Raw genomic sequence first — 13,627 nt, 5'->3', positions numbered from 1 at the left:
ACTTGATTTTAAGATACCGTTTTTACTGACAGCCCATTAGAGTCGAGAACGGTTGTCATAAATGCACCAAATACTATCAAGACAACTGTAAACGAAAAAGCGTTTTTTACTGTTATGGATCATTTCAACATCCCCCTGTGGGGAGAGACCGTCATCTCTCTATGGAGCACTTCAGACCACAAAAAAAAAAAAAAACAAACAAAAAACTGGAGAGTTTAAAAATATTCTGAGGCGAAAATTCAAATAAAATATACAGGGTTTATCGTAATTAATAGCGGACTGGCACGGATTGTAGTATCAAACAGCAGAAGCAAAAACATGCCAGTAGCCACGAGCCTGCAAACAAGCCACTTGCGAGATAACCGCGGATGTTGGGATACGAGCCCTCACAGACTTCTATATGAAGTATGTATTACACTATATTATAAAAATCAGTGCCTTTATGACCCAATAGGATATTAAAATTGGTTATCGGTTTGGGCTTTTCAGCCATCATCAGATCCAAAACCTTAACAACAATACGTAGGCGAATGTCAGTACTGACTACACGTCTACGTAACGGTGCTAAAATTTTAGATATGCTAATGGCTAAGAATCGGAAACCAGCAATAAATTTTTATAAAATATCATGTGGACTTTATAATGTAACCTGCCACAAATGTCACCGTCTTCCCAGGAGGTACAAAAGGCCACTATCACGAAATGTATTTGAAATGTCAACTTTTAAATTAAGGCGCTAGGTAATAGGATCAAATTTCAGTATGGTTTACTGGTCCTCGTCGCGCTTTCCAATCTAATTATGACATCAAGCGATATACACACTTATAATTGATGTTAAGAGTCACATTCTACACGAAAGCATAGTATTTCCGTATGATACTTTTAACAGTAAGAGTTTTATGGTTTCTCATTATTCGGGGAACTATAATGCGCTTTCCTTTTCTTTCCGCTGTTTTCTGGTACTTAACCCATGTAATTTATCGTCCAGGTGGCTCCTGTCTCTGTGCACGTTGTTATACCACAGCGTGGTTTGTCCATGTGAGTGCTAATAAAAAATCCACGCCGAGCAATACATGTATCACACACCTTAGGGAGCTGTTACGTATCAAGATAAAAAAAAGAAATCAGTTTCGAAGACAGAAGAGGAAGACTCGGAGGAATCGTTGACGTTCTTGATGAATAGAGGTCAGTGTGAGTGGGGAGTACGAGAGTTGAAAAGTGGAGCGTAAGAGGGAAGCGAAGAAAGGAACGTGAGCATTGGTTAGGATCGCTAGATTACAGGGTGGTTTATTACAAGCGTGTCATTTCTGTGTGTTCATGCATGTGAATGTGTCGGTGTGTGTATGTGTGTCGTTATATTCTCGGGGTCAGCTTTGTGTGGGGGCTTGTGAAGAGTGCCGGTCGCAGCGAAATAAAGAAGCACACAAGCAGCTGCTACCGAAACCTTCCGACCGCATCTCCTTTTTTATGCAGGGTCGCCGACTGACGTAAAGGGGAGACCGTTGACGGCGGCACTAAGTGATCTCACGGCTTAGCGGTCTCTCTACAACAAAGGAAATCTGTTAGTCACAATCATGAAAGCTTCTTCCAGATGTCTCCGCCGTTAAAGACATATTTCACTTTACGATCCTTTACGTTGAATAATTCGTGGCATTAACTTTCTGCCCTGCAATCTTCACCCTCCATATTTCAGTATCTTTTACGAGGGAGTTTTTTATGTTGTAATTGCTGCCGTTAACATTTAATTGCAGTGCAATACTGGCTACGGATGCCGCATCTGATTAGTAATAAACATTTTTAACAGCAGACATGCTAATGTCTCTTAGGGAGGTCCGCCATATTCCTTATAAATTGTTGGGGGACCTCAGGTAGCGATGACGATATCAGACGCTCAAGGCCAGACGGTGAAAGTGACCTGCCACGAAAACGTTGGCCGACATTCCGCAGCGAAATAACTGGCTACGTGGCACAATCCAGAAATGTTGCGCTATGGTGACAGTCTAGATACGAATCTCATAAATGTTCCTGGGCATTTGATGGCCACCATTACAAATTCCTTATTACACCTCTGTTAATTTCAAAGTTACATGACAAAATTGTTTTCATGGAGTATGGCGCCCTGTAGAACACCGTGGTGTTTCTGTAAAAGTCTAAACAAGAATTTAGCTGCTGAAAAATCAGTACATGGAGAGGAAAGGCTCCCAGTTAAATTTTACGGTTTGGTAGGCAAATAAGTGAAAGAAGTGAAAGAACGTACTTTCGTTTTCAATTCCAGAAATTATCACTTTGTTCCTGACCCCAAATAAAGACAAAAATGTATACAAAATAAAGTTAAAATAGAAAATATTTAAGTATCTACGAGAGATAATTCAAGAAAACGTTCTATAATGATAGAAATGACAAAATGGAAAGTACATACCAAATTTTTAATAAACCACAATAAACAGAGCATATGAAAAAACGAAAAAATAAGGCACTGCAAAACGGAAGTGAATCTAGAACGCTTTTGTGCAAATGAACGTCTAGCACTGAATTATAAAGTAGACAAACTAGAAATAATAGAGACAAGAATCATGAGGACAAATTTAGATCCAAGCCTGGTAACTAAGAAGCAATGATGACATACATCCAAGTATAAGAAAAAAATAGAAACAGCGAGAAACCTGGTATATACTGGATATTTGTAGAGGATGATAAATAAAGCTTCAGTTATCTCTGGGAAAAGACGTTAACAACCACTCGTATCCAAGAATAAAAAATACGCGACATAAAAGCTGGAGAAGCATCAGAAAGAGATATTTTCAGAAAGAAAGCGTTAAATTTAGAGGATTCAAGGGAGAAGCAGTAAGAGAGTAGATCTGAAGTGTTCTGAAGAAAGAGAAAACGGGACATGGCGAAAATATGACAGAGTAATGGAAGAAAGGAGGAAATGAGAAGGAACTATAATTGTCTCTGATGGTCAAAATCGTAGGAAAAAACTCTAAAAATGGAAGTTATTCAACACAAAATAATCAATTTAAAATGTATCGACCAATCTTTGGTATTAAAACTCGTCATACACATTAATATAAGTGCAGTGATGATATTGAAACTGACTAAAATCTACGATATAGTAGCCAGCTCCATTTTAACAATTTTAGTTTCGTCTGGCATGCTAAAATTCACCGCCAGGTTTTTACTCGTGTTTCGTAAACATTGTGAAGGGATATGCTGTACACGAAATGTGATTCAATTTCTCGCAGTTACTCCGCATGCAGGAACGTGTAAGTCAGCAGGTAACTACATTGTTTATTGCAGAAGTGGCACTTCAACTGCAGAAATTTTCTATACGACTGCAGAGACGGACAAATTTCCAAATAGCATTTTAGTCGGTAAATTTTGCACACTACTTACTCCTATTAGGCGTTTCCCCTTCTGCACCGACAACTGCCCCTATGTCATTAATTCCAATGTTTTATTTAGTGTAAAGACGATTTGAGTGTATTGATTCTTTTGTATGTCCATCGATATGGTTGTACGTACCAGAAATTTAATACCAATTCGTCTGATATAGATGCTGACTCCGGCGTGTCAACATATTATTTCTCACGTTCATTTAGGTGTGAGTGTGTGTTTGCATAGTTTTATTATTTCTGGAGACTGGGTGGAAATTGTACGGTAACTGTATTTAGAGTAAATCCGATAGATATTGTCTCTTTCCGGTTCCAGACTCTTGACTAACACGATTATGTCCAGAGCAATGTCTGAAATGTCTCGTCTCCTCCCCATTGAACCTGACATTGCACTCACTCTGCAAATACCGATCCGGAAGAGTGTACTGCATTTAAGCTACCTGCATTACCGCCATGAACTTTTATTTTCATTCGTTGCGGCGTCGAGTTACAGAGTCGGAGGGAAGTTAGCGCCTGCCGTGCGGGCAGCAGACGCCGCAGGTTAGTGGAGCGGGTAGCCTAAACAGGCACCGCGAGGCGCAAAGCGGCGACAGCGGTGGATTGCTGGGCGAAACTTGAAACGAGTTGACTGAGATGACTTGCAGGAACAGTGGCCTTTCACCCCTCCTTGGTTCATTCTCCGACATGATTTAGCTAATAATACGTATACAACATACGATTATATTCCTAGATTTTTTTTTGTTCACAATATTTTAGTGAATGTCTACGTTATGTTACCAGAGGTAACACATCGTATACATACGTACGAGTAAACAACTGTGAAAGCATCGAAGACTGTTCAATGTAGTCCATATACGGAATTCAAACATTCTGTTGACGAACATCAGATAATATCAGTCGCTTAACACAGATATTACGAAAGGTAATAATTTTCTTGTAGTTTTCAAACACTTGCTATGTCCTCACAAAAAGCTCGCGATTGGATACACTTCTTGATACGAGGAGAGTTAGCTATAACCACCCTGATTCGTTTAATTAATATCTGAGGCAGTGATTCTGAGTACCACGTTAACCCCAGTCTTAAAATGACAAACACCCTGTTGAGAATCATCTTTGAGGAGTAAATTTACTATTCAGATATGCGAGTCATACAAGCTGAATAGGCGAACCTGAAGCAGCAGTCAAGAAAGCATGTGTTCAACTATATTGTAGAAGTATATTGCTCTTATGATAGTGTTAAGGGATGTATTTAGGAGTGGCTTAGAAAAACAACATTTGTCATCTTTTGTGGATGCTCTTCACTGCCTATTAAAATGGTTAAAAGTGAAGAAAGCACATGTTCGTGCCGGATGAATTACTCTTTTATGAAAATGAAGTGTTATTAGATGGTTATATGCAAGTAATTACGATTATGACCGTTTGGCTGTCACTATTTGTTCTAAAGTTGAATCGTTTGTTTGCGTTCTTCTTTTTCTTCATTTTAAGTATATTATGTACAATCATTTTGATTCGGGTTTTAAGTATTTCCTAAAAACTGTAACAGTTATCCAAAAGTAATTAAAAACTCAAAAGTCACGTTCACGAAGTAATACAGGAAATTGAAGAAGTAATACGAAATCTCTGGAAGCAATATCTGAATTCTAGAGTTTCCTTATTATTTTAGTTTACTGACTATAACATTAGTTTCCTCTTGTATGATATATCTAGAAGTGCTCTGAAAGGCAGTAGATCTTTGACAATTGTGTTCCACTAGTCTGCCATGCTGAGGGCGCGGAAATGAGTGGGAATTAATATAATTTACCCCAGCTACAATGTGTTATCATAAAGAGAGCAGCTACTGATTAAAGTAGCTGCAATTAATGCTTTCAGCTGAACAGTCAAAGCTCAGCTAACTTTAAGTTTCTATTCACGGCAGGCTACGTTACATTTGCGAATTTTCTGTAATGTCTACCGCGTAATGCTTGGCTGTTGTTAAATGAACTACGCTGAAAGTATGGTAACGCCCTTAATGTCTTCAGATAATAGGCTGTTCTGCAGGAACAGCACTGCAGTAAGATAGCCGATATATCAGCGAGGTTTCTACGGTTGCCGCCATCTCTCGCATCCCAATCCCCATAGTTCACGGTCATTCCAGTCTCCTTCATTAAGACCTCTCGCCACCATTGCTTCGTTCACGTCGTCTTTCCAGCATCTCGCAGGTCTAAGTACTCTAAGGTGCAATATTATTAACAATGAAATTTAACGTCTCATTTTTTAGTATTGTTAACTTACAGAGAGCACGAATGGCCTTTTTCCTGACACGTACACTAGATCAGGTAGGGTCAAGTATCCCATGGTGAGACGGCTGGAGTGGCCATACGGTTCTAGGCGCTACAGTCTGGAGCCGAGCGACCGCTACGGCCACAGGTTCGAATCCTGCCTCGGGCATGGATGTGTGTGATGTCCTTAGGTTACTTAGGTTTAATTAGTTATAAGTTCTAGGCGACTGATGACCTCAGAAGTTAAGTCGCATAGTGCTCAGAGCCAACACATAGTGAAAAACAAAACAAATCCAAACACTGGTTCATTTAAAAATCACATTTTTTTGCAGAAAATGCTCTAAATTCCTGACTCCAACATAGCTATAAAGTTGGTATCACCGAAAAATGAATGGCGCAGCCTCTCCAAAGTTCCTATCCAACTGTGAATGATTGTCTTAGTGTCAAAAGACGTTCGCTTGTCGCTGACGGGCTGTTACTGGTAGATCGTAGCCTCATTACGGTGTAGTTCCGAGCTACGGTTACCTGCAAAACGTTGCTTGTGTCAACGCCTTGCACCCTACTCTGACATACCCTTCGACAGCAAACGTGACTTTGTGCCGTGACGGACTGTACTTGGAACGTCTCGCAATGTTGTTTGTTATTCAGTGACCGCTACTGATTACCACGATAGCCAGTGGAGAAGATGGAGGTAGCTGCTGCGTAAACAGGCCTTGCTTTCTAAGAATGCGATGATCTGTTGACTCTGTGGATGACGGTTTCGGACAGAGGGTACCGGGTGCACTTTAATTTCTCTCCTTTATACCGAAAAACATTGCAGATTTTAGAGGGTTCCAGGAGAAAAATTAACTGCGGATGGAAATCCGTTTCCGAAACTGTGATCCACAGAGGCCATAGGGCATCGCATTTATAGAAGACGAGGCCCTGGTGATCATAAGTAACAAACAACGTTGCGAACTTACCGCCGACGGTAAAGTCACGTTTGCTGCCGAAGGGGTGGCTTAATGTAAGGCATCGGCCCCTATAATTTCGACGCTCTCTAGTTTCGCTAGATGACGTTTCCGGACACTCGCTCCTGTCCTCGATTTCTTCCTCAAGGCACCCTCTGCAACATCTGGAAGTTTGTTGTAACATTTCTGGGACACTCGGTATACGCATCTTCGTTAAGGTAGATCCTGACTGGTCACAATGATTCTCATTGGTGGATGTTTACATTATTTTATACAAGCCCTGCACAGACGTGTTTGTGTGGGTGGGTGGGAGAAGGCCAGAGGCGGTGGTCGGTGGGGAGAGAGGTCGCGAGCAAGGCAGTCGGCTCGACGTGCCCCTCCCTCCCTCCCTACCCGCTGCTCGCTGCACGCAGTCGGCTGCTTCTGCCCCCAGCAGAGCGTTCCCTTGAGCCTCTTTTCCGGCGCTGGCGGTTGCCTCACCTGTCCATTGTTGTTGACCTGCCGAGATAAGCCGGCGAGGACTACAGCCCGCACCGTGAAGCAGTCGTGTCCACAAACCTCGATACGAGAATTCTCAAGAGGGAGGGATGTCTGGGCTCGTTCTGGACAGGGGATTTCCATCTGGCGCTGCTCGTCGTTTAGCGAATATCGACAGTGGTCTGAGGCATGGCCGTCTGTGATACTGATACATGTTACTTAATTACGAATGTGACGGGTCTAAACACGACTGTGGCGTTTTTAACTACTTATTTGTTATGGTCTTAACTGCATATTTATTTTTGACGCACAAAGTCTGCATTTTATCTACTTTACCTCTCTTCCAGATTCATGGGAAATCCGCCACGCCTTTCCCTTTTGTATTATACGTTGAAAGCTTATAGAAAGATTCAGAACAATATGGAAGGTTAATTATCAACAAAAAATAACTCTTTGTCATCAGGCCCTGAGGACGATGCAATGCCGTGTCCTTTTCCAAAGACTTAATTGTAAGTGGTATTGCGGTATGGGGGCAAAGCACCACTCTCCTAGCCACTGCCAGATTTGTGAACCTTGGTGCGGCTATTTCTTTGGCTTAGGAAGTGAACTGGTTTGCAGGTAGACAGGAAGAAGGTGAGCTTGAACCTTCATTTGGGCAAGCGTGGTAGGTGATTTTTGGTTACGCATCACTAAAGCTAAGGGTTATCTAATGATATGGGAGGTGGGTAAAAAGATGTGCCCTACGAAAAAGGTATGCAGGTGAAACGACTTCGGCATGTTTTGATACCTGTGCGCGGTTCTTAACGATCGTGAATACAAAAATGTGGATTCACTTATAAAAATATTCACACTTATAAAAATATTCTGGTCTATCAGCCATCGTCGAATGATTATGTTAGATAAAACCAACATTTCGTGTCCATCTGCAAAGAGTATCTGCAAGTGTGATTGTAGTTTCTGCGAACGAATGGCAAAAAAATGGTTCAAATGGCTCTGAGCACTATGGGACTTAACTTCTCAGGTAATCAGTCCCCTGGAACTTAGAACTACTTAAGCCTAACTAACCTAAGGACATCACAAACATCCATGCCCGAGGCAGGATTCAAACCTGCGACCGTAGCGGTCGCGCGGTCCCAGACTGCAGCGCCTAGAACCGCTCGGCCACCCCGGCCGGCAACGAATGGCAGCCTCGCTCACTACTAACTAGCGTAAAAGTTCGTTTACGCGATCTCCTGTGCAGAGATGTGACGCCACACCTTTTCAAATCACGAGCGCAATTGGTCGTTGTAGGTTGCTGTCGTCCGCTACTGCTATCGGGCCGCAGTGAAGGCTGGTTCACGTCTTCCACCAATCAAATTTGCTGGTGTGTTTAAGAACCTCGACTTACTCTCTGCGCAGCCCATCGCATCCGCTCGTGGCAGCTAGGTCCGAGCCTTATCAACCCGAATGTGATTGACTTCCGATTGCACAGGGTGTGTCGCAACAGCAGATCGATCTGTTTCTCCTCTTCTACAGATGCCCTTAAGTTCTTCCAGCCGTTCTTGCAGCATTCTCTTCGAAGTACCAACGTACACGTCTTGACAGCTACATGGTATTATCTTATTACTAATTTTTCCAGCGGGTTCTGACCCCCCTCCGCCAACCTAACGCGTCCGTGCATCTTTCATTTGGGTTTTAGACTACGGCGATAATCCATTTTTTCAACGTCTGTATCTGCATTTATAACCGCAAGCCGCTTTACGGTATGTGAGGGAAGGAACTTTTGTTGCCAATAAGTCTTCTCTCCCTTTCTCCCCGAACCCCATCCCATCTCCGGCCCCATAGCCTTTTCTTGTTCCATTCACGAATGACGCGCGCGAAGAATGTTTCTCGGTAAAGCAGATTTTTCTTGTCGTAGCCATTTTACAAGGAGTGTATGGCAGGAAGTACTATGATACCTCACTCTTCTTGTAATGTACGCTCTCGATATTTCAAAAGTAATGATCTCTGTCGTATACAAAGCATCTTTTGTAGCGTCTGCCATTAGAGTCTGATGATCGTCTGTGCAACGCTCTCGCGCCGAGTAAGCTATCGCTTAGCGAAACTCGCCACTCTTCTTTGGATCTTATCCACCGCCTCTGCTAATCCCAGTCTGCAATGGTCGCAAACTACTGGACAATACTAAAGATCTTCCCTACGCAAATACTGACGTCCCGAATGAACGGCTGGAAAACTTTGGCTTTTGCAGGCGGCTAAGCGAAAGAGGTCTCAGGGTTTGGGGTTCAATGCGAACAACCAAAAGTGATTCCCTTGCTGAGGTCTAATACGAGCCCCAGAATCTGGAGCTGAAAGCTTCGTTCTGCCAGTACGGCAGAAGAAGTGACATCATCATCCCGGAGATCAGAGACGACGGGAACATTAGCACCCGCAGCCGAGTCTGGCGAGCTGTATAGGCGTCTAGCGGCTATTAAAAGTGAAGATGGGTGCTAGGACCTGTGGAAGAGGAACCAGACACCCAGAGGCGGTGAAAGTGTGAAGGCGCGTGGCGGCCGCTGACCTTGAAAGCGCCCATGCGGCGGCCAGCTCACGGCTCACGGCTCACCGGCAGGTGCGCTCCGGCGACACGCCAACAGTTTTCTCCCTCGCCACCTCTCACACATCTCTCCCTCTCATTCAGCAGTGACGCGGGACACGTAAGACTTGGACGAGAAAATTCGCGGCATTTGCTTTCTAAACGTACAGGTAAACCACCACTGGTCGCGTGTTATTTGATTTACTCGTTTAGTTCCGCTCATCGGAAGCGAGCATCTGGCGATATTCATTGGCCCGGTGGCAACACGTTAAGAGGTATCAACCATCTCGCGGTACCATCGTCAACACAAAGTGGTGTGAGACATATCAGCAACGTTTGTTCTTAGCTCATCTCGAACTAATTTGTCGAACGACGGTTTAATCGCTGACGTGTTGCCGCCAGGTCAACGAATATCTGTGGGTACCGGCTTCTGATGAGCGAATCTAGGCGACTAAATCAAATAATACGCGACTTGTGTTGGTTTATCGTTACATTGATTAATAACGGTCGCTATATCCCTGTGGGCGATGCGGAACTTCTTTTCTATACGATAGCATTTTTTAGAAATACGAGAGGCGTTCAGTAACTAGACACAACACATTTTTCTCCTCGGCCAATTTCGGCTGAAAAAATGCGGTATCTGTTGTGGGGCTTCGTGGGGTATTCCTGCTTCAGCTCCTATGGTTTCATGAAGCTCCGGTGGGTGGCGACGCTAACGTAGCATTCAAAACGGCGTTTGTAACGGAGGTGCGTTCCAAGCACAAAGGTGTCCTTAAGTTTGTTTTGGCGGAAAACAATGGCATCGCTGATATTTATAGGCGCTTGAAGAATGTCTAGAGAAACCTGTCAGTGAACAAAAGCACGACGAGTCGATGGGCGAGGCGTCCGCCAACGTAGAAACAAGGCCGTACAAACGCGTGCTTGCCGGCCGCAAACAGCTGTGATTACTGCAATGTTGAAACGTGCGGACACTCTCATTCAAGATGATCGACGGATCACAATCAACCACCTCGCTACTGAACACGTCTCTGTTAGTAGTGCTGACACACTCGTCCACCAGTTAGGTTCCGCTGGGTTCCTCGCCGCCTAATATAAGACCATAAAGAGCGTCAATCTGTTTGGCCCAACGAAGGTTGCACTCTGCGGGAAGCAGTGCGTGAATAATGGGAAGGTTATTGATGCGGTAAGACGTTGACTGTGGCGTCGATCAGTAGAGTGGCACCATGCAGGCATACCGGCCCTCCCAGGAAGATGGTGTAGGGCAGTCGCACTGAACGGAGATTGTGTTGAAAAACCGTGTGAGGAATAATATGACGTATTGGAATACTGAAAAAAAAAATCAACCTGCTTTCACAAAAAAATGTTGCATTACATATTACTTACTTTGCGAAAATTCTTGTTCAAATGACTGCTTGATTATCCAAGTCTATTGGTAGTCTGACTGCTGCTTAGTAGTTGCGCGGGCATATACTTGTTCACGAATCCCAACGCCCGGGTTTCGATACTAGTTGGTTTTAGAATTGAATTCTTGCAGTTGGCTTGAGTGGGGTGAAAAATCGTTTTGTAAAGCTAAATTAAACTGAACGTCGTCTTTTAACTGTTGGAGGAATACAAGAACAGCATAGAACTATGCTGTTGAAACTAAACTTCCGATTAATAAGTTCGTTAATATTCTTCGCAGAAGCTATCACACGCAGGGTCTATCACAATTGACAAAGAAATCTGGCATGGATGTAAAAATATGACGAAAGTAACTAAAACGTTTCACTAAAGAACGGTATGAGAAAGAGCCCTTTTCAAGACAGCTGCAATTGTCGCTTACCACCGCTACAGACTACGATGTGAAATTCTATCCGTTTGAAACGCCAATTTTTCAATTAATTTCTCAACTAACTAGGCTGAAATTGCGTCCATGGGGACCCAATACTGGAGTATATGGCACACGGATGATAGAGCATCTGCACATATTACTGTTGACGTTAAAGACGTCCAATACGCCAAGATATACATCGAATCAGTAACCGGATGTATAACAGAGATCTAATTTCTTAACAGGTTTCAGACACTTAGTGGCCTTCTTCAGAAGGTTATAACTATTGCATTATTTGTGAGTGTCAATAAGATGCATTCAGCCTATATGTGGTTATGTGCTTCATAGTGCCTGTACAAAAATGGTTTGAAGAACCCAGACAACACGTACAGACATCATGCAAGAGCTGCAGTTAATCAGATACTTAGCTCCAGTTCTGGCATTTTGTCTGTACTTGTTGTCTGGGTTCTTCAGACCATTTTTGTACAGGCACTAAGAATCCCATGACCACATTATAGGTTGACTGCATCTTACTGTTGACACTAGCAAAGAATGCGATAGTTATAACCTTCTAAAGGGGGGGGGGGCACTAAGTGCCTGAAACCGGTTAAGAAATTAAATTCCTTTTATGCAGCTAGTTGCTGATTATTTCGATATAGACAACTACAGCTGTTGCAGATGGGTAAATACCAAATGGTCCAAGATGTATAGTTCACGCAAGGCCTGAGCTTTGGACTCCATCATCACCTGATCTCAGCCCTCGGTGTACTTCTGGATGGATGTCTTATCAATAGTGAAATGTTCAGAATTCGCACTGAGACGGTTGATGAACTGGAGCAGAGAATCTTACAGTTTTGTGAAGATTGATAAGATGATGTGTGGATGTTTGGTTCAAATGGCTTTGAGCAATATGGGACTTAACATCTAAGGTCATTAGTCCCCTAGAACTTAGAACTACTTAAACCTAACTAACCTAAGGACATCACACACATCCACGCCCGAGGCAGGATTCGAACCTGCGACCGTAGCGGTCGCGCGGTTCCAGACTGTAGCGCCTAGAGCCGCTCGGACACCCCGGCCGGCTGTGGATGTTTGAAAGACTTCGGAAGTCACTGAAGAGACGAGTGCAATACTGCATCCAAATGCGAAGAAGGGACGCGGGAACGTAGCCAATGACAAATATGATTGAGCATCAGATTGTAAGAAGTAACAATGGGCTATGGGTACCGTTACATACTCTAACGGTATTCAGTTATGGCCAAGGCGACAATTTGTGGTTTATGCAAATAAGGTGCCGTACCTTTAAAAAAGGAAGGAGCAATTCATCTTTTTAAAATGCAACTACAGCGTAGTCTCTTGTCAAAATGTATGCAAAGAACAGATGTAACAAAACAGTGGATCGCTTTTAGAATTTGGTTCCAATAACAGTCGCCTGGAAGAACTTCATAATTTTTTCTAGCTACTGACACTTTTTTTTTTTTTTTTTTTTTTTTTTTTGACCTCAACAACGATGTCAACATTTGGATGAAGAGGCTATGTGGGTGTCACGAAATCGGCATAACCTCACTTGCTAGTACACATTTATACGGAATTCTTGCCTGAAGAGAGGAGTACATGTAAACAAACGCCAACTCTTGCGAAAAACGTGTGGCGCCGGGACCGCAGGAGCCGTTACTGCGGAGGCGTCGGCCATGGACACGCCGCTACGTCGTCTCACGCACGAGGTCGGGCACGGACCCCGCCAGTAGCGGTGGATACGTCGAAAAACATAACTTGCTGACAGAATGAGATTTTCACTCTGCAGCGGAGTGTGTGCTGATATGAAACTTTCTGGCAGACTAAAACTGTGTGCCGGACCGAGACTCGAACTCGGGACCTTTGCCTTTCGCGGGCAAGTGCTCTACCAACTGAGCTACCCAAGCACGACTCACGCCCCGTCCTCACAGATTCATTTCTGCCAGTACCTTTACAACTTGCTGACGTTTTCAGCGGAGATTTGTAGCGCATTCCGGATTCTTTGAAATCAGGACAGGGCACTGGTCTCGCTATTCAGGTTCATTCACTCCCATTCTAGCAAAACCGTACTGCCATCACATCACCTTATGAACGGAAACACAAAAGGCGCCGTTTGAAAACTGTTGACACAGCACAGAAGACCGTTCCCGATTCAAAGAGGTAAATGAGCATTG

General features: G+C 43.5%; 1 protein-coding gene across 3 annotated transcripts in view; it reads right to left on the bottom strand.

The window, feature by feature from the left end:
• The window catches only part of LOC126336345 (uncharacterized), a 595,954-nt gene that overhangs the window by 220,056 nt on the left and 362,271 nt on the right, over positions 1-13,627 (bottom strand). The gene's annotated exons all lie outside the window — the stretch shown is intronic.

The sequence above is a fragment of the Schistocerca gregaria genome, chromosome 2 (genome assembly GCF_023897955.1).
Source record: "Schistocerca gregaria isolate iqSchGreg1 chromosome 2, iqSchGreg1.2, whole genome shotgun sequence".
NCBI lineage: Eukaryota > Metazoa > Arthropoda > Insecta > Orthoptera > Acrididae > Schistocerca > Schistocerca gregaria.
The sequence above is the reverse complement of the archived record's forward strand: the minus strand, read 5'-3'. Positions and strand labels throughout refer to the sequence as shown.